General features: G+C 45.6%; 1 long non-coding RNA gene across 1 annotated transcript in view; it reads left to right on the top strand.

Annotated features, from left to right (window-relative positions):
• Positions 1 to 20,543, top strand: part of LOC123926713 — a 46,430-nt gene extending 25,887 nt beyond the window's left edge. Inside the window, exon 3 of the long non-coding RNA XR_006815302.1 lies at positions 19,952 to 20,543. This is a non-coding gene — a long non-coding RNA (uncharacterized LOC123926713). The remainder of the gene's footprint in view (positions 1 to 19,951) is intronic.
• The last annotated feature ends 729 nt before the right edge of the window (positions 20,544 to 21,272 follow it).

Below are 21,272 nucleotides of genomic sequence, written 5' to 3'. Positions count from 1 at the left end.
CATCCTGAGATCAACTTCGGAGCTGAGATCAAGTGTCCCACCCTTAACAAACTGAGCCACCCAGGCGACCCCTAGTTCTAGAAGCTTTTTAAAAATAGGCTCTTGTATATTCTACGTAGATAATCATGTCGTCCGTGAATTGTTCTATTCTTGATTATCAGTCGATGTGACTTTTGTTCTTATTCCCTATCCCACTGGCTAAGGCCTCGGGTATGATGTTGAATAGAAGTGATGAGAGCAGACAGTCTTGCATTGTTCCTGTTGTTAGGAGAAAGCCTTCTGGTTTTCACAGTTCAGTACGATGTTAGCTGTAGGTCCTTTTGTCATTGAACTTTATCAGGGTGAGGACGTTCCTTCTAGTCCTGGTTTGTGGAAAGTTTTTATCATGAATTGTTGAAGTTCATCAAATGCTTTTTTAGTTTTTTTTTTTTTCTCTTTCTTTCTTGTATTGAGATATTCATGTGGCTTTTCTCCTTTGGTCTACTGATTCCATTAATTGGTTTTTGAATATTGAAACAATTTTGCATTTGCAGGATTACCTACTTTGTCTTGATAGATTTTTCCTTTTATGTATTGCTGGATTCACCTTTCCCATATTTTGTGACCATTTTTGTATCTATGTTCATGAGGGATAATGACCTGAAGGTTATTTTTCTTGTAATATTTACTTCAAATATGGATATTGGATAATGGCCTAAAACTGAGTTAGGAAGTAATTTCTTTGCTTCAATTTTCTGGAAAATTTTGTGAGAATTTGTATTCTTTCTAAATGTTTGGTGGAATCCGTCTCCGAAGCCATCTAGGTCTGGAGTTTTGTTTTTAAGATTTTAAACTACAAATACAATTTCCTATTATCTCCAGGAATATCAGGATCATCCAGTTCCTCTTTGGTGAACTTAGGAAGTTTGTCTTTCGGAGGATTTGTCCATTTCATCAAACTTGTCGAATTTATAGGTATACCGTTGTTTAAATATTACCCGATGCTTTTAATGTCTAAGATCTAGACCTGTAAGATCTTTCGTTCTTTCTTGATATTGGTCGTCTATAGCTTCTCTCTCTCTTTTCCCCCTTAATCGGGCTAGAGGTTTATAAATTTGATTGATCTTTCTGAGGAATCAGTTTCTGGCTTGACTGATTTTTCTCTATAATTTTTCTGTTTTCATTCACTGATTTCTGCTTTCATCTTTATTTTTTGAAGTTTTTATTTATTTATGTATTTGTCAGAGACAGAGAACACAAGCAGGGGGAGAGGCAGGGGGAGAGGCAGAGGGAGAGGGAGATGCAGGTTCCCCGCTGATCGGGGAGCCCAATGGGGGACTTGATCCAGGACCCTGGGATCATCACCTGAGCTGAAGGCAGACGCTTAATGACTGAGGCACCCAGGCGCCCCTCTACTTTTATCTTTATTACTTGCTTCTTTCTGCTTTGGGCTTAAGCTAATCTTCCAACTTCTTTTTTCTTTTTTAATTTATTTGATGGAGAGAGAGCACAGGCAGGAGGAGTGGGAGAGGGAGAAGCAGACTCCCCACTGAGCAGGGACCCCCCCGCCAAAGCCCGAGCATGATCCCAGGATCCCGGGATCATGACCTGAGCCAAAGGCAGATGCTTAACTGACTGAGCCACACAAGCGACCCCAGTTTTTTAAGGTAGCTCAGATCACTGATTTGATACCTTCTGGTTTTTTTGTTTTGTTTTGTTTTGTATTTAGATTTTATTTATTTTTTGGAAAGAGAGGAAGAGAGGAGAGAAAGAGCACAAACGGGGATGGGGGGAGAAGGAGAAGCAGACTCCCTGCTGAGCAGCGAGCCCAATGTGGGGCTCGATCCCGGGACCACGATCTGAGCTGAAGGCAGACACTTAAGTCACTGAGCCACCCAGGCACCCCTGATACTTTTTTTCCCGAATATAAGTATTTAATGCTGTAATTTTTTTCTCTAAGTACTGCTTTAGCTTCATCCTACAGCTTTTGTGTTCATCTCATTCACTTCAAAATAGTTTTAATTGCCCTTGTGACTTTTCCTTGACCCGTGGGTTATTTAGAAGTGTGTTAATTTCCAAATAGTTGAGAATATTTCAGATGTCTTTTGTTCTTGATTTTTTAGTTTAATTGTTTTGTGGTCAGAAAATATACTTTGTATGATCTAATTCTTTTAAATTTGGTGAGGCTTGCTTTATTTCCCAGAATATGGTCTAGCTTGGTCAATGTCCCATGTGTTCTTAAAAAAAAAAAAGAAAAAGGGCATTCCTCTGTGTAGTGTTGTATCAATGCGCTTGGGTGTCCTTCATTCAAAAGCCATTTTAATTGAGTTTTCTGCATCTTGCCACTTGAAATGTTCCCACCAGTAAGGAATTATGATTGCCCTGTCATGTGACCACGGGAGAAGGTTTCCTGTTTGGCACCCCCTTCAGTACCACACGATTGGAGGCCGGGGTCCTTGTCCCCAAAGGCACTGGGGTGCCAACCTGGCAAAAACAGTAAATATTACTGCCGTCCCCCTTCCCATGGCTTTTGTGGGCGCGCGCACAGACACGAGCTCAAAGTGCCGATATGTATGATGTTAAATATCCCCACACATGTGTCTCCTGCGTAACTCAAACATCTCCCTGGTTTTCCCGAATGGAGAGAATGCCAAGTCACGTCCAGTGAAAACGCAGCTCCCAGCCCGGGTCTCCGTGAGCTCCATATGCATTTGATAATGTCTGAATATCACTCCTGCTTCGGGAACCATGTGCTAGATGATGAATGAACACACTTCCAGCCTTCCAAGGATCTGTTGGTGCAGAAAAGCCATAGAAAGGGAGCCCACAGTGTAGCCGTTACTGCTTGTCTTCCCGGTCTATCAATAGGAAGCTTTCTGCGAGCTGGGTGTGAGGTGTCCGATGGGACCAATTTACGTGAGACGACATTGCGGAAGGACTGGAAAGGAATAAAGGAGGACATCTGGTCGGCGTGCTGGGTCAGAAGTGCTCACCGGGCACCGTGCGGGGCTTCTCCAGTAAGGAGAAATGGGGGTTTCTGTGCCGTCCGAGGAACCACCCCATGAACCCCGTGCTCACTCATTGACATTTTGTGCAGTGGCTGGACTGTGCGCCCCATGGGGATGTCCTAGGAATCACCAGGCACACCCCTCCCAAGTACCCAGTGATAAGGCCGATCTGCGTTTTCCTCAGAGAGACAGTACTGTTTTCGATTGTGATTTTTGGAGGCAAGGGGAAGTTTCATCATTTCCCTCTTGGCCTGCCGACCATGGTGCGACTTAGTTCATGCCTGCTTTAGTGAGCCAGCGAGGGGGTTCTGATGCTGAGGAGACCCCTGCCCGCTGCTTTCATGGGAACAGAAAAGAGCCTTAGGATGGGCCTGATCACAAGCCCACTGATACCTGGAGCACATGACCTTCACCGCGAACGGCAGGTACTGGTAACGCTCAGAGTTCTTAGGATCCCAGTAATGAGCACTAACTTAGAATAAATACCCGGTAGGCCAGAGATTTGGGTAGGTCTGTTCTCCTAGGGCACATTTCTCTTTGGGGCCCGTGAGGAGGACGACCTGCCGTTTGCCTTGTGCTTACCTGGATCTCACAGCTCCCTGGCGTCCACTTCATTCTGGTCCAGAGACTCAGAGTCGATGAAGCGACCTGGTGTTCAGAATAGGTTGAAGGCCTTGACTTTCTCGTGTCTTGATTGTGCTGATGTCCCAAAGCGAGGCCTGTGGTCCTCAGACCTGGGTCTGTTTTCATTTATGAAGAAGAAAAAAGGCTCTTCAGTCACTTCAGTGCCTGAGACCCTTCGGTTAATTACCCGCCGCGAAAGACCTCCAGGCTTCACGTGGTTTTGTAAAATTGCATAACGCCCGCCTCGTTGCTTGTTAGGGTAACTAGAACCCGTAAGTAGAACCTGCTTCTGGCGGGTTAAGTGCGGTCACCTGGACCAAGCTGCCTCTGGCTCTCCCCATCGCCACTGAAGCGGATCAGAACCCACTACCGCCCCCACTGCCCGCGTTTCCGGGCTGGGAGACCAAGTCCTTAAGGGTCCGGCTGAAAAGGCTGCCGTCTTCCTCACCAGCCCTTTCCTCAAGGCAGAGGTAAATGTAGTCTTTCCGAGCCTAATGGGAGACAAGACGGCGGGGTGGGGTGGGGGAGGGGTCCTGGCGAGTGGGAAGCCTTGGCTGGTTCCAGTTCGACATTCCTGTCTCCTGAAGTCTCTGAATTCTTTCCTCGATCTTTTGCCAAAGTGTTTCTGGCCTCTCCATTTCATTTTGCACAGAGCAGCGTTCAGAACGTTGGTCAAAACAGCAGACCGCTCCAGCAGCCGTGGGCGCCTCCCAGAAGATGCCCTTGAACCAATGACCTCGTGCCCACAGGAAAGTGACCCGCCGGCTCTTCCCTGCCCGTGTTCCCATCACACCCGGTGTGTGCCCGTCTGTGTTGGCACATCCTGGCCGTTCTTTGAGGCTGCCATTCTTTTCCTACCCTGGTTCTGCCCTTCACTCCCAGAGCACATTGAGTTTGGATTCTGGTTCCCAGCCCAGCAAGCCTTGGAGGGAGGAGGGCAGGAGAGAAAGGGTTCTCTTTCCCAGGAGGGGCAGGGTCTTCCCTTAGGGAGGGGAGGGCTGGGGAATCTCAGACTGTCTCTGGGTGTCTTTATTCCATTTCCTGCCCGTCCGCTCTCTTTTCTTTCCCCCATTCCTGCAACTTTCAGGCAAGAGTATGAAAGAGTCAGCCCGTGGAAGGAGCCGTCTCAGATGGGCTTGCTTTTTAGGGGTTTGGGCCTCCTGATAACCTATTCTGGAGTCTTTGAACACAGCTGTAGAAAGGCTCTCCGATTTTATGCCCTTCCTTGAGGAAAGCGTTTTGGGATTTAACCATGTGGGAGGATAGTTTTTAAGTGAGCCACACAGACAAAAGCAACGCCCTGATTTCAGTGTTTCTGCATTTCCTGCCCTCCCTTAAATTGGCTCCCGGACAAAGTTAAGGGGAAAAGGTGAGGTGTGTGTATAGTCTGGTACCTTTTCTTTTTGAGACCTAGTTCTCACACCCTGTAATTTACCCTTTTAAAGCCTACAATGCTGCGGGTTTTACATACTCACAAGATCGTACTGTCGCCACAATTTAGTTTCGGAGCAATTTCATCATGTCCAAAAGCAGCCGTGTTCCCATTAGCAGTCACCCCCGTTCCCTTCCACCGGCCCCCGACAACCACTAATTTACTCTCTGTCCCTGTGGATTTACCTGTTCTGGGCCCTTCATCTAAATGCTGTCACACAATATGTTGCCTTTTGTGGCTGATTTTTATTTTCCCCTTCGCCTTCGCTGTGAAAATGCGTTCGAGGTTCAGCCTTGCTGTGGCCCAGATCGGTCCTGCGTTCCTTTTGATGGCTGAGTACTATTCCGTTATGTGGATGGCACACATTTGTGGCTGAACGCTGGCGTGGTTTCCACTGTTTGTCTCCGAGGAGCAGTGCAGCTGTGAGCAGTCGTGTACAAACCTTTGTATGAACGCGTTTTCATTTCTCTCGGGTATATGCTAGGGGTAGAATTACCGGGTCATGTCGTAACTCTACGTTTAACTTTTCGAGGAACTGCCAGACTGTTTCCTTAAGTGGCTGCCCCATTTTAGTTTCCCATGAGCAATGTGTGCAGGTCCCAGGTCCTCCGTATCCTTGCCCATTTTTCATTATAGCCTTATTAGTGGGTGTGACGTGGGGCATGTCACGTAAACATGAAGAGGAAAGAAGTGTCTAACTTCTTGTGATTGCTCATTATTTTCACAGACTCGCTCTGGGGCATTATAGGCAAAACTAGCGGTGGGGGGGGGGGGCTCCAGGGAGTTCGGGGAATTAGGAGTGGGTGGCCGGGATGGGAAGATTTCATACTATGCTCCCTTCTCTGAGTCATTCCATTTCAGATACGTGCAAGTATTACTGAGACAACTAACTACATTCATTTCAACTTTCTTTTTTTTTGAATTATTTTATTAAACATTTTATTTACTTATTTGAGAGAGAGAACAAGCAGGGGAAGGGGCAGAGGGAGAGGGAAAAAGAGGGAGCCCGACATGGGGCTTGATGCCGGGACCCCGAGATCATGACCATGAGCCAAAGGCAGATGCTTCACCATCTAAGCCAGCCCGGTGCCCTAATTTGAACTTTAAAGGTATTAAAACATTTCTTGACTTCCAGCGGGGCCTGACCGCTCTGACCTGTGGACAGAATGTGACCGGCCCCTGTTTTCGTGTGCCTGTGAGCTCATGTGTTTTTACATTTTGAAAATGGTTGAAAACAATGAAAGGAGCCTCTTCTGTAGCACATGAAAGTTATTTGAAATTCAAATGTCAGTGTCCCTCAATAAGATCTTACTGGAGCACAGCCCGTGCTGGTTTGTGTACATAGTTTCTGTGCGTGTTTTCCCGCTTCCCTGGGGCGCGGGGACTGCGTGTGGCGCCATCACCACCCCGCGCCCCCCAGAACATGCCCGGTGCAGTGACGCAGCCATAACCCTGTGGCTCTCCGAGTCTGCATCCTGTGAATTCCTTAGGTTTTCTTGCTTTATTTTTGTAAGTAAGCCCAGCCTGGGGCTCAAACTCACAACCCCGAGATCGAGAGCGCACGCTTCACCGGTGGCGCCAGCAACCCGCACCCCTACTGACCTCTACCCCGCCCCAAATTACCAACGCATATCTCTGATGTTAAAACAAGAAGGACAAGAGGACAAAGGTGAACTGTGAATGTCATGCTGGTAAGGCGTCCCGGAGTGTGGACTATGTTGCTGTCCCGTTACAGACCAAGACCTTGGTGGGGGGTGGCGGGATGGCCCGGCAGCTGGGTCATGGGGTCCGACACGTATCGCCCGGCCAAGCGTTCCTCAAAGTCTTCCCAATGCCCGGGAAAGAGATGAGCAGGAAAACCGGAAAAATGTAAAACCCTGTCTTGTCATGGCAGAATTTCCTCCCGCACATAAAAAATAAAAGGATCTACGACGGAAATAAGTTCTAAGGCGGCTCGTCTGTTAGCCGAGAAGCAGAGCTGCTCATCACTGGTGGCTTCATTAAATGGTGTTTGATTGCAGCAGCTGGAAAGTGCGGCCAGGGGGGAAAAAAGAACAAACAAGCTTGTTTAAGAAAATGAGCCCTGCGTGGAGAATATTTGCTGGGAGAATCAGGACATGGGGAGCGATGGGCGGCTTCAAAACAAGGTAGAGGTTCCCACCAGGTCGTTGTTGAATCGAGGAGTCGATGCAAAGTTAGAAAGTGACCAAAGAATGAGCGTCTATGAAGAGTCGGTGAGAATACCTTTAAGGATGTTAAAGAGAGGGCGCCTGGATGGCTCAGTCGGTTAAGCATCCAGCTCTTGATCTCTGCTTAAGTCTTGACCGCAAGGTTGTGAGTTCAAGCCGCACACTGGGCTCCACACCCAGCATGAAGCCTACTTTAAAAAGAAAAGGGGGGGGTGATAAAAAGACTTGCAAAAACAACTGTGAAGTTGGGTTGCGGGTGGCGGTGGCAGGCGCTGAGTCGCAATTGGCTGAGCTGAACAGACGCACGAGGCTTGCGGACCCGCACAGGTCATGCAGCAGAATCACTGGGCGGAGGGCGGTGGAAAGCAAGGAGACCGGCTTTGCAGATCCTGGTACTCGCCGAAGTTGGGTGATGCCGGGCGGCTCTTTCCGCTACTCTACTTTTGAAGATGGTTGAAAGTTTCTGTACATCACAATAAGACAACCTAGTTGATTTAACAACGTGGAAATCACGTTCCCATGGCGTTCCCATGAACAGCTGCACAGCCAAAGCCAGCCTGGAGGGAAAAGAGATTTGTCGGGGCCGAGGGAACGGAGAGTGTGGCGGCCTGTGTTTCCACAAACGCCACAGCAACGTCTTCCATTCCACATGCTCTTCCAGAAACTTCTTTTCCTCCTCAGGAGGGAGAGCCCATCCCCAAACCCTGAACCTGGGTGCACCTGTGACTTCTGTGATCAACGGAGAACAGAGGATGCGGTGCTGTGGGGTTGGTGAGGCTGGGCCGTGGAAGGACACAGCTTCTCCCGTGTTCTCTCTCTCGAGTTGTGGTCAAATACACGTAACATAAAACTTGTCATTTTGACCGCTTTCCACGGAGCATTTTGGTCGTGTTAAGTACATTCACACTCGTGCAACCCGTCTCCAGAGCTCTCGTCAACCCGCGAAACCGAAGCTGTGTCCCCAGGAAACATGGACTCCCCTTTCTGCCCTCTCTCTCCAGCCCGGGGCACCCCCATCTTTCTGACTTCAGGACTTGGACTCTGGTTCTTTTCTGGAATACTTGCATCCTTGGACTCCAGAAGCCCAAAGGGGTCCATGAAGAGACCATGTGGAGAGGCCCCCAAGGCCCCCAGCCGACAGCCAACTGTCCACCGCCATGTGAGTAAACAAGGCTTTGAGGAACGCCAGCCCAGGGGACAAGCAGCGGGAACTCAGAGGCTACGGAGCAGAAATAAGCCATCCCCACTGTGTTCTGTCTGAATTTCTGAATTCCTGAGCCAAAGAAACCACTAGAATAGCAAATGTCACTAGGGCTGGGGGAGTCATTCGAATGCAGTCATAGCAACTGGGACCGGTGGTGTGCCCAGCAGAGGAGAAAACTGGGTGGTGACCAAAGGAGGGGAGGTCAAAGGAAGATGGTTTTTGTTTCACTGGGTTAGTTCTTCCGATGCAGCTGAGTATGTTTCAGTGATGAAGGGGAAATATTACTCAGAGAAGGAGACACTGAATCTGCTGACGAAGGAGGATGGATCCTTCACGTGAAGCTCCCGAAAGGCAAAGTGGAGAAGGCCGCAGGCGCCAGTGGGACGCCAGCCCTTGCGCAGAGCGGGGACGCTGGGCCAGAGGGGCCCGAGGCCGCCACGTGAGGGCCGCCATGGTCTCTCTGCAGTGGAAGGTGACTGGCTGGAGTGCGGGGAAGTCAGAGATTTGGTGAGAGAAATAGAAAGTCCGACACATCTTTGCAGAGAGAGGGAGAATGCGTTGACCAGAAGGAAGAAGCAGGATGTAAGGACAAACCATTTGGCTGATGTTGGTGATTAGGAATTTCTAGGAAACAGGTTAACCTATTGGGTGCTTTTTTTTTCTCTGCAAGCCGTAGGCACACAGGTGTAGGCACACAGGAACCGACACCAGGGTTAGGACCGTACGCAGTGGAAGGATGATGGGGAAAGGGAATGAGGGCGCCAGCAGGGATGCTCTCACGATGGACCTCAAAGGCAAAGCTGGAGAAGGAGGGAAATCATCACGGGTGCCCAAGTCAGCGTGTCCACCCCTACGAATCTTTCTGAAAAAGAGCATCGTGTGGACTAGTTTCCTGACCCACCATATACAAGGAGCTCGGAAATCGCCTTTCCATCCTAACACCCAGGAGAAAGTTGAATAGACTGACAACTCAAGAAATCTTCCTGGGTCTCGGAGAGACAGGACATGGGGCCAAGTGCTGCCCTCAGGCTGGAGAGACAAGCAAGCGGATGCAGGGGACACGGGAGAACCACCACAGGGGGAACCTGCTTTGGGAGGAAATCCTGACCCGAGCCTGACAACACCTCCCAGGTAAAAACCCAGTCCTAGAGAGGTCCCCCCCAGTATGGTGAGATTTAACGGCAGGAGCTCAGCCAGTTTCCCATAATAAATACCTGAGAAAAATCCCCTCATTTCTAAACACCCCAGATCAACCTGTTCTGGACAAGTCCTGCCCTAGAGGAAAGTAGATCCCCAGAGTCAGCCGACCTGGGGAAGGCAAATACCCCAAGGTAGCCCATTATAGTCATTCTGCCTCCCCACGTGAGAGAAACAACCAGAAGGTCACAGTCCAGAGACGTAAGCTCACTGAAAGACCAAAGGCAATGACGGGCCACAGAACGTTCCCCCCACCAACTCTAACCCTCACCACCATATTACCAAAGGCCGATTTACAGCCTTTCCTGCACCCAGAACATCATGTGTGGCTCTCGAGAGAAGAGAGACAACCAGACCAACCACAGCATTGGAAGAGACGGAGCAGCAGAACCCGACACGGCCGGGATGTAGCAACTATCAGACTGGAAATTTATCATCGAAAATTTTATGAAAATATGCAGGGATACCTTGTTTTCTTACACTTTCCAGATACTGCATTTTTTTTTCCTCACGTTGAAATTTTATGGCCATCCTTCATTGAGCAAACACCACTGTCGGCACCATTTTCCCAACAACATTTGCTCTCTTTAGGTCTCTGTGTTCCTTGTTGGTGACCCTTGCAATATTCTGAGCTTTTTAAATTATTATTATATTTGCTGTGATTATCTACGATCACAACTCACTGAAAGTTCACAGTACGTTCAGCATTTTTAGCATGAAGTACTTTAAATTAAGGTACGTGAATTGTACCTCCAAGCCTCCAAGGTTTTTTCTTAGACATAATGCTACTGCACACTGAATAGATACAATGTAGTACAAGTATCTTGTATATGTGCTGGGAAGCCAAAGAATTCATTTCACTCGTGTGATTGCAATATTCGCTTCATTGTGGGCGTCTGGACACTGACCCACGATGCCTCTGACTCACGTCTGCGCGATGGTCGCTAACAGATCAAGAACAGGTGCGCAGTGTGACAGAGAGATGGAAATCCTAAGCAAGAACCGAAAGCAATGCTAGGGCTCAAGCAACAAAGAATGACTTTGATGGGCTTCCTAACTGACTGGGTCTGACTGAGGACAGAGGCTCTGTGTTCGAGGACATCTCAACAGAATCCTCAAAAATGGAAAAACAAAGAGAACTAAAAGTGTAATCTTTGTGTGATGGCAATTCCAGACGGAGAAGAGGGGAAGAATCAGAAAAAATACTTGAACCAATAATGACTGAGAAGTTTGCCAGATTAATGTCAGACAGAAAACCACACATTTGGGAACACCAAGCAAACCAAACCAAACAAAACAAAGCTACACTTAGGCATTTCATTTCAAACTACAGAACATCAAAGATGGAGAGAAAAATTGCCTTAAAGGAGCTAGAGGCGGGGAAAACCCACCTCCCCTATAGAGGATAAAGGTGAGAATTATATTTGACTTCTCCTCAGAAGCCACGCAGGCAAGAAGACACTAAAATGAAAATTCACAAACTGTTGAGAGGAAAAAATCCCCGCCAATCTCAATTTTCTACTTTGTGAAGGAGAAATAAAGATCTTCTCAGGCAAATATTGAGGGAATTTTTTGCCCGTAGATCTGCCTTGCAAGAAATGTTAAAAGTTCTTTAGGGAGAGGAAATATAATGTAGTCAAAAACCAGATCGACCTGAGGTAAGGTAGAGCATCAGAATAGGAGTAGTAAAGATGAAATAAAAGCTTTTATTTTTTTAACTTTATATTCTTTTTTTAAAAAAGATTTTATGTATTTATTTGACAGAGAGAAGGACAGCGAGAGAGGGAACGCAAGCAGGGGGAGTGGGAGAGGGAGAAGCAGGCTCCCCGCTGAGCAGGGAGTCCAATGTGGGGCTCCATCCCAGGACCCCCGGATCATGACCCAAGCTGAAGGCAGATGCTTAACAACTGAGCCACCCAGGTGCCCCATTAACTTTATACTTTTTTTTAAAGATTTTATTTATTTATTTGACAGACAGAGATCACAAGTAGGCAGAGAGAGAGGAGGAAGCAGGCTCCCTGCTGAGCAGAGAGCCTGATGCGGGGCTTGATCCCAGGACCCTGGGATCATAACCTGAGCCGAAGGCAGAGGTTTTAACCCACTGAGCCACCCAGGCGCCCCTAACTTTATACTTTTAATAAATCTCACCAGTAATACTTTGTTCGAAGTAGTAATAGCAAGAATGTGTTCAATTCTGCACGCTTATGTACACACAGGTACTTATGCAGGCTTATGTCTGAGTGAGATGAATGGCATCAGAAATACGAGTATGGGAGGAAAGAATAAGGAATCTTTTCCTATTAGACACGGTATAATAGCATAGCGTTATTTGAAAGTAGATTTGGATTAGTGGTAATTGCCCGGTGCAAACTCTAGGTCAAATATTAAAAATAGCATAGGAATCCAATGATGGATAAAAAGCATTAGACACAATGACCCCAGGGGATTTATCCCAGGAATGCAGGAAAGGTTGGTTCATCATTTGAATTCAATTACTGTGTTGCATCACATCAATAGGCTAAAAAAGAAAAATCACATGATCATATTAACAGATGCAGAAGAGGCATTTGTCTAAATCCAATACCTATTCATGATAAACACTCTTAGTAAGAATTTCCTCAACTTTATAAAGAATATCAGCAACAGGGGCGCCTGGGTGGCCCAGTGGTTTAAAGCCTCTGCCTTCAGCTCAGGTCATGATTCCAGGGTCCTAGGATCGAGCTCCACATCGGGCTCTCTGCTCAGCAGGGAGCCTGCTTCCTCCTCTCTCTCTGCCTCTCTGCCTGCTTGATCTCTCGCTGTCAAATAAATAAATAAAATCTTAAAAAAAAAAAAAAAAAAGAATATCAGCAACACTCCCCTCCCACAGCTGACCCTATACTGAACAGCAAGAAACTCAAAGCTTTTCCAGTAAGATTGAGTCCAAGGGAGGGATGGCCCCTCTCACCACTGCTTTTCAACACTGTGCTGGAATTTCCAATTACTGCAGTAAGACGAGAAAAGGAAATAAAATGTATATAGATTGGGAAGGAAGACATAAAACTGTCTTTGTTTGCAGATGATATGATCATGCCTGTAGGAAATCCAAAAGAATGGGGGGGCACCTCTGAGAGGTAATAAGTAATCATAGCAAGTTTGTAGCATACAATTATTATTTTATCTTAAGATTTTATTTATTTGACAAAGGGAGAGAGAGAGAGCACAAGCAGGGGGAGCAGAAGGCAGAGGGAGAAGGCTCAGCAGGGAGCCTGAGGTGTGGCTGGATCCTAGGACCTTGGCGTCATGACCTGAGCTGAAGGTAGATGCTTGATCAACTGAGCCACTCAGGTGCCCCTGCAGGATACAATTTTAAAATACAAAAGTAAATTGCTTTTCCTGTATCCCAGCAATGAATAAGTGGAACATCACACACACACACACACACACACACTCAGGCACACACACGCACATGCATGCAAGCAATACCATTTATATTAGTACTCCACAATAAAATACTTAGGTATAAATCTAGCAAAATATGTCCAAGGTCTATATGAGGAGAACTACAGAACTCTTGACGGTCAGAATCAAAGAAGAACGATATAAATGGAGAGATCTCCATGTTCATGAACAGAAAGACTCAATATTGTCAGATGGTCCGTTTCTCCCCACTTGGTCTCGATTCATTGCGGTCCAAATCAGAGCTTTAACAAACAAATTCGTTTGTATCAACAAATGAATTCCGAAATGTATGTGGAGGGGCGAAAGACCCAGAAGAGCCAAGCCTGTATGAAAGGTGAAGACCAAAGTTGGAGGGCTGGTGTTGCATGACCTTGAGACTTGCTATGAAGCTACGGTAACCAGGATGGGGGAGTAGTGGCAAACACAGAGACACAGGGAAAGCTGAGAAATAGACCCACACCAATATAGTAACAAATAATCTTTGCCAGAAGAGCAAAGGTAAGACGAAGGAGTAAAGACAGTTTATTCAACCAACGATGCTAGAACGACTGGACATCCACATGTAGAAAAAAGTGAATCTAGGCACAGACGTTACATTCGTCACAAAAACAGACGCAAGATGGATCACAGATCTCAACGTAAACAAGAAACTGAAACTGTAAAACGGGGATGCGGTTTTAGGTAAAAGACCAAAGACATGATCCCTGAAAGAAAGAACTGATAAGCTGCACTTGACTAAAATTCAAAGTGGCATTAGAATGAGAAGACGAGACGGGACAGGAGCAAATGTCTTCAAAAGGCACATCTGGGGGAACCTGGGTGGCTCTGTGGGTTACACGTCTGCCTTTGGGTCGTGATCTTGGGGTCCTGGGATTGAGTCCCTCATCGGGCTCCCGGCTCTGCGGGGAGCCTGCTTCTCCCTCTGCCCCTCTCTCTCTGTCTCTCATGAATAAATAAGTAAAATCCTTAAAAAACACATCAAAACACCAGAAGAACACATCTGATAATGGACTGTTATCCAGAATAAAGCAAGAACCCTTAAAACTCAACAATAAGAAAAAAAAAAAATTGGGCCGAAGACCCGAGCGGACACCTCAGCAGAGATCTGCAGAACGCGGACAGATGCTCCGCGCCGTCCGTGGTCAGCCAAGTGCACACCGGAACGCCAGGGCCCTGCAGTCCACAGCGAGACGGGAAAGGACAATGGTGCAGCTTTCTGCAACACGGTTTGCCTGTCTCCTCCAAAATGAAACCTACTCTTACGATACGATCCCCCTTCACACTCCTTGGTATTTAACAAAGGAGGCGAAAACTTCTGTCCACCCAAAAATCCGTACGCAAATCTTTGTAGCAGCTTTACACATAATGGACAAGTGCTGGAAACAACCGAGACGTTCTTCAGCGGGTGAGTATGTACATAAACTGTGGTCCGTCCGGACAACGATAATATTATTCGGTGCTAGAAAGAAATAAGCTATCAAGCCGTAAAAAGACAAGGGAGACAGAAATGCATATTACTAAGTCAAAAGGCTACCTATTGTGTGATTCCAACTATATGGCGTTCTGGACAAGGCAGAACTATGGAGACAGTTAAAAAAAAAAAATCCGTGGTTGCCAGGCGTCGCTGGGGGAGGGACCAGTAAGTGGGACGCAGGGTACCCTGATACCATAATTATGGATACGCGTCATTATACATTGTCCAATTCCTATTCATCAGCGGCTGTGATATGGTCAAAGACTAATAATAACATTCCTTTCCCATGTATTAGCTGGAATGTTTCTTTGAAAAGAAACTTCCAGGCACCTGGGTGGCTCAGTTAAGTATCTGCCTTTGGCTCAGTTCATGATCCTGGCGTTCTGGGATCAAGCCCCACACTGGGTTCCCTGCTCGGCGGGAAGCCTGCTTCTCCCTCTGCCCCTCACCCTGCTTGTGCTCACTTTCTTTCTCTCTTGCTCCCTCTTTCTCTCTCATTATATTATATATATGTCATATATATAATATATATTATACACAATATATTATATATAGTATATTATTATATATATGAATTACATATCATATTATATATTATAAATAAAAAAAGAAATCTCCTCTCATCTACTATTTGGTTACCCAAATATACAGTGTGTATAGGACAGGCAGGCAAATAGAGACTAGTAAGTAAGACTAGTAAGACGACTAGTAAGACTAATGTGTCTAGTAGTAAGACTAGTAAGTGTCTTGATTTCCTAGTGTTCAGAATAATTTGTTCATCCTCCAACATCTTCCATCTGTGGCCAATTAGTTTTCTGTTTCTATTCTTACTATCAACATTAATTCTAATCTATTTAATACCGTATTAACATCTTTTTCAAAGGAATTAAAGACCTTATTCTGAAAGGGGACTCCGGGTGATTACTGTTGACCCTCAAACAACACAGTCAAAAATCTGCCTATTTAATGTAAAAAAAAAGAATCTGCCTCTAACTTTTGACTCCCCCAAAGCTTAACTACAAAAAGCCTGTTGCCTGGGAGCCTTACTAAGAACAGTGTCCACACGCATTTTGTATGTGATACGTATCATATAATAGCCTCACAACAAAGTCAGGTTGAGAAAAGAAAATGTTATTAAGAAAATCCTAAGAACGGGAAAAGACATTTATTGCATTTACTGGAAAAAAAAAAAAACAAACAACCCACGGATAAGTGGACCTGCACAGTGCAAAGCCTTGTTGTTCTAGGGTTGACCGTATTTCTAAATGTCAGACGGACAAGCCCAGGGAAAGGAGAGCAGAGGCCACGTACACGTAGAAGGCACAGCGAGTAGGTTTCAGGTCCACCAAGCAAATCCTGCCCCCCCCCCCACCTTCTTCTACTGTCTTGGCTAGTTCTAAGCATGCTGTTTGGGGGTATTAAATACACTCACAATGAGGTTCAACCCTCACTGCCATCCGCCCACATAATTCTTCTTATTTTTGGAAACCAAAACTCTAAGGGCGCCTGGGGAGTTCCATCAATTAAGCAACTGACTCTTGATCTCAGCTCAGGTCCTGATCTCAGGGTCTTGATCTCAGGATCATGATGAGTTCAAGCCCCATGTTGGGCTCCACGTGGGCATGGAGCTTACGTAAGAAACAAAACAAGGGACTCCTGGGTGGCTCAGCCAGTTAGGCATCTGCTTTCCGCTCAGGTCATGATCTTGGAGTCCTGGGATGGAACCTCATGTCAGGGTCCCTGTTTAGAAGGGAGTCTCCGTGACCCTCTGCCTCTCCCCTCCGCTCATGCTCTCTTCTTTCTCAAATAAACTCTTTTTAAAAAACTCTATGCTCTTTAAACCATAACTCTCCATTTGCCTTTCTCCCTATCCCCTGGCACCCACCATTCTACTGTCCAACTCTGACTTTTGTCTACACTGACTCATATAAGTGAAATCATATAGTATTTGTCTTTTCGCAAGTGAGCGAAAAGTGAGCTTAGCAACCTAAGTGAGCTTAGTTCACTTAGCATAATACCCTTCAGGCTTATCCATGTTTTAGCCTGGGTCAGAATTTCCTTTTCATGCTAATATTCCCATGGAGGGACACTTGGGTTGCCTCTAGGTTTTCGCTGCTACGACTACTTTAGGTACAAATGGGGTGTAGAAATATCTTTCGGGATCCTGCTTTCAATTCTATGGACATGTATCCAGAAATGGAATTGTAGATCATTTGGTAGTTTTATTTTTAATCGAGGAACCGCCAATCTGTTTTCCACAGTGTGGAGCAGGGTACCTTCCCACCAATCGTGCATGAGGGTTCCAAGTTCTCCACACCTTTGCCAACACCGGTTCTTATTCTTTCTTTTCACAGTTGCATCCTGATGGGCGCGAGGTGCTATCTCATGGTAGTTTTGATTTGCTTTTCCTAATGATTAGTGACGCAGAGCACCCTTCATACGCTTATTGGCCATTCGTGTATCTTTTTTGGAGAAATGTCTAATAAGGTCTTGTATCCATTTTAAAAAAGGGGTTGTTCGATTTGTCATTTTTAGGAGCTCTCTAAATGTTCTGGATATTCATCCCTTACTGATATTCAAATATTTTCTCCCATTCTGGAGGTTACCTTTTTACTCTGTTGATATTGTCTTGACTAACGAAATCATTACATTTTCAGGGAATCTAATTTTTCTGTGTTTTTTTTTCTTTTGTTGCCTGTGATTTTGGGGTCATATCCAAAAAATCACTGCCAAATTCAATGTTTTGAAGTTCTTGCCCTGCTTTCTTCTAAGGTTTTTATAGTTTTAAGTGTTACAGGTAGATCTTTCATCCACTTGGGGTTAATTTTTGTAGATAGCGTTGGGTAAGGATCTAACTTCATTCTTCTGCATGTGGCTACATAGTTTTCCTAGCATCATTTATTGAAAAGACTACGCTTTCCCAACCGAACGGCCTTAGCCCCTCTTGTCAAACATCACTGGATCACACATGCAAGGGTTTATTCTATGCCTCTTTGTTCTGTTCCATTGGTCTGTCCATCTGTCCTTACATTGGTACGACAGTATTTTGACTACTGGAGCTTTGTAGTGTGGCTTGACATCAAGACACTTAAGTCCTTCAGTTGTTGTTTGATTTTTTTCAGAATTGTTTTGGTTATTCAGGGCTCTTGGGATCCCATATGAATTTTAGGATGGGGCTTTCCTATTCTGTAAAACATGGAATTTTTTAAAAATTATTTAAAAAATATTTTATTTATTTATTTGACAGACAGAGATCACAAGTAGGCAGAAAGGCAGGCAGAGGGAGAGAGAGAGAGAGGAGGAAGCAGGCCCCCGCAGAGCAGAGAGCCCGACACGGGACTCGATCCCAGGACCCTGAGATCATGACCCGAGCCGAAGGCAGAGGCTTAACCACTGAGCCACCCAGGCACCCCAAACATGGGATTTTTAAATGCGATTTTGGTAGGGATTACACTGAACCTGTCAATGGCTTTGGGCAGTGTGGACATCTTAGTAATATTATATCTTCTGTGACAGTGGGATTTGTTTCCGCACACGGGTGTCTCCTTTAATTCCTTTTTGGCAACGCTCTGTAATTTTCACTACACATCTCTCACCTTCTTGATTACATTCGAAGTTTTTTTATTCTTTTTTATGCCATTATAAATGAAATTGCTTTTGTAATTTCCTTTGCAGATGCCACTGTCTGTGTATGTAAATACAGTTCACTTTTGTATGTTGACTTTGTGCCCTGCTACTTTGCTGAATTTTTTTCTTTTTTCTTTTTTTTAAAAGATATTATTTTTATTTATTTGACAGACAGAGATCACAAGCAGTCAGAGCAGCAGGCAGAGAGAGAGAGGAAGGGAAGCAGGCTCCCCGCTGAGCAGGGAGCCGGATGAAGGACTCGACCCCAGGATCCTGGGATTGTGACCTGAGCCGAAGGCAGACACTTAGCCGACTGCGTCCCCCAGGCCTGCTTAAGAGGAAATTTTTCAATTTTTCATCATTGACTATGATGATCCCTGAGGTCTCCACAGATGGCTGTTAGGGGACGTAGTTTCCTTCCTAGTGTGTTGAGTGTTTTTGTCATGAAAGGGTGTTGAATTTTCCATTGCTTTTTCTGCATCAGTTGCGATAATCACGTGGGGTTTCCCTCCCTTCGTTCTGTTGCTGTGGTGTTACATGGGTGTGTAGATTCATTTGACTGTAGCATCCTTACTAAAATCGGAAATGAAAGTGCGGCCGTTTCTACCGATTCTACAGGTATAAAAGGATTATAAGAGATGACGGTGAAAATTTGAGTAATTTGAGTCTTCTCTCTTCTTAGTTCACATGGCTCAACGTTTGCCAATTTGGGTGATTTTTCAAAGGATCAGCTTCTGGTTTCGTTCATTTTCTCTACTGTTTTCCTCTTCTCTATTTTATCTCTGCCCTAAGCTTTTAATTTTTGTTTTTTAAAAAGACTTTATTCATCTACTTTAGAGAGAGCACAGGCGGGGAGGAGAGGCAGAGGGAGAGGGAGAAGCAGACTCCCCGCTGAGCAGGGAGCCCCACTCAGGGCTCGATCCCAGGACCTGAGCCACGCAGGCATGCGCCCCTGCTCTAATCTTTATTTCCTTTCTGCCAAGCCTTGGATTTAGTGTTCTCTCCTTTTTAGTTCCTCAAGTTGTAAATTTAGGTTGCTGATTTGAGATCTTTCTTGTTTTTTACTGTTTTTATAGCTATAAATTTCTTCATTAGCACCGCTTTCAACGGCAACCCCAAACGCTTGGGTCTGTTGTGTTTCTGTTTCCACTTATCTCTAGATATTTTTAATTCCCTATAGGATTTCTTCTTTCACGCACTGGTGAAGAGTGTTGTTTAATTTGCACAAATCTGTGCATTTTCCAGTTTTCCTTCTGTTACTGACTTCCAACTTTATCCCATTGTGGTTGGAGAAGGTATTTTGTATGATATCTCTCTTTTTAAGTCTTTTGAGGCTTTATTTGTGGCCTAATATATGGTCTATCATGGAAAACGTCCTGCATACCTCTTAAGTTCATCAGTCTAACTTGTAGGCTTTTTTTGGTGAGGGGGAGGGGTAAAGGGAGAGTAGACCCAAGTGGGGTCAAGTAGATGTGGGGTCCCAAGTAGACCCCACATCCAGCGCAGAGTCAACGCTGGGCTCGATCTCATGACTCTGAGCTCACAACCTGAGCCAAAATCAAGAGTTGGTTGCTTAACAGACCGAGCCACCTAGATGTCCCCAACAGGGAAGCTTTTGAAGAAAACACCTGATAGTTAGTATTGCCGACTCTGCAAAAGAAGGGGAAACTCAGTAATGTAGGCATTTTGATAGCAAGAGAGGAAATAAACTTTGCAGATTTTTAATCAAGGTGGTTAAAAATATAATAATAAATATACTTTTTTTTTGTTATATAGGTCCACTCATGAGAAGAACAGAATACCCTTCACTAACCCTGGTGAGCCCAACACTTGGACTCGCATTCGTCAAACTGGTGGTCAAAGTGAGTGTCCGCTCGAATCAAAGCCGATCACAGAAGCTCTCGTCTCTTACTGATCTGCAGTGAGATTTTGTGTGCTTCACCTTTGAAAACGCCTCTCTGCACAGACAGGCGCTGCCAAGACTGGTATCAGTCCCCAAGCCTGTGATCTTAATTGAGCAAATTCATCACGTGTGACGCGATTACAGAATTCTACCAGGTTCTTCTCTTGGTATTTGTCTTTTAGCACGTCATTCCATTACAGATTAATCACTTCCAGTTGGCAACTGTGTGGAAACTTCTCTGTTGCACAGTTAAGTGGATTTTGAAATATTGGATTTCCTCTGAGCTCGCATCAAGTTCTAAGAAACTCTGCTTGAAGTGTAGTGCGAGCTCAAAGCATTAAGGCACCGCAGGTCTGTATGGGAATGGGCTCTTCCTTCTTATTTCAGCTTTTGACAGCATGGGAAGCACCCAGAGCTGCTTGACATTCCCTGAGACTCCTACGGTATAAGCCAAGTGGAAAAGACTTTCCCACAATAGAAGTTTTGCATAGAAGCACCGTATTGCCTGCTAACATTAGTCTGAACTCAGTAAATAACATTTTCAAGTCCACAGCAAAATGCAATTTCCAAAGTCATTCAGCGTATTACAGTAGGAGCTGAAGGAGGTTCTTTCAACTCAGGAAAACTTCAGTCCTGGCCCTAAGCTCAAAACATCTCAAGAACATGTCCCCACGGATGGGCCTTCAAGTTTCTGTGTGAGGCCAAGTCAGACTCTCCCTCCTGTATTTCTGACAGAACTTCATTTGCCTACGTTTGCTCCCTACAAGACCAAATGAAGTTCACGATTGACACTACGGGTTCAATAAAACAGGACAGATTCCAAGATTTTCTTCCAGCTACCTGCAAACAAATACACCTGTGCATGACCTGAGCCGAAGGCAGAGGCTTAACCGACTGAGCCACCCAGGCGCCCCTCTTGTCCACTGGATTTTAACGTTCACCTTTCCCCATAGGATGCGGACTCCAAGTGGGGACTGTGTCTGCTTGTTCACACATCTACTCCGTCGCTGGGAGTAATGCCCGCGTGCACTGAGCATTCCAGTGGTATTTGCCGAATGAACCAATAACTCTCTCTGATACGTTGTACCAACCTGCCTTCTCAAAAGGTCAGACCAACTGACACTCCAAACGACCATGACGTCTGACCATGCTAATTTCTCTACTGGGAATTCAGTCTTTTAAAATGTTTATTAT

This window comes from Meles meles, chromosome 16 (genome assembly GCF_922984935.1).
Source record: "Meles meles chromosome 16, mMelMel3.1 paternal haplotype, whole genome shotgun sequence".
Taxonomy (NCBI): Eukaryota; Metazoa; Chordata; class Mammalia; order Carnivora; family Mustelidae; genus Meles; species Meles meles.
The sequence above is the reverse complement of the archived record's forward strand: the minus strand, read 5'-3'. Positions and strand labels throughout refer to the sequence as shown.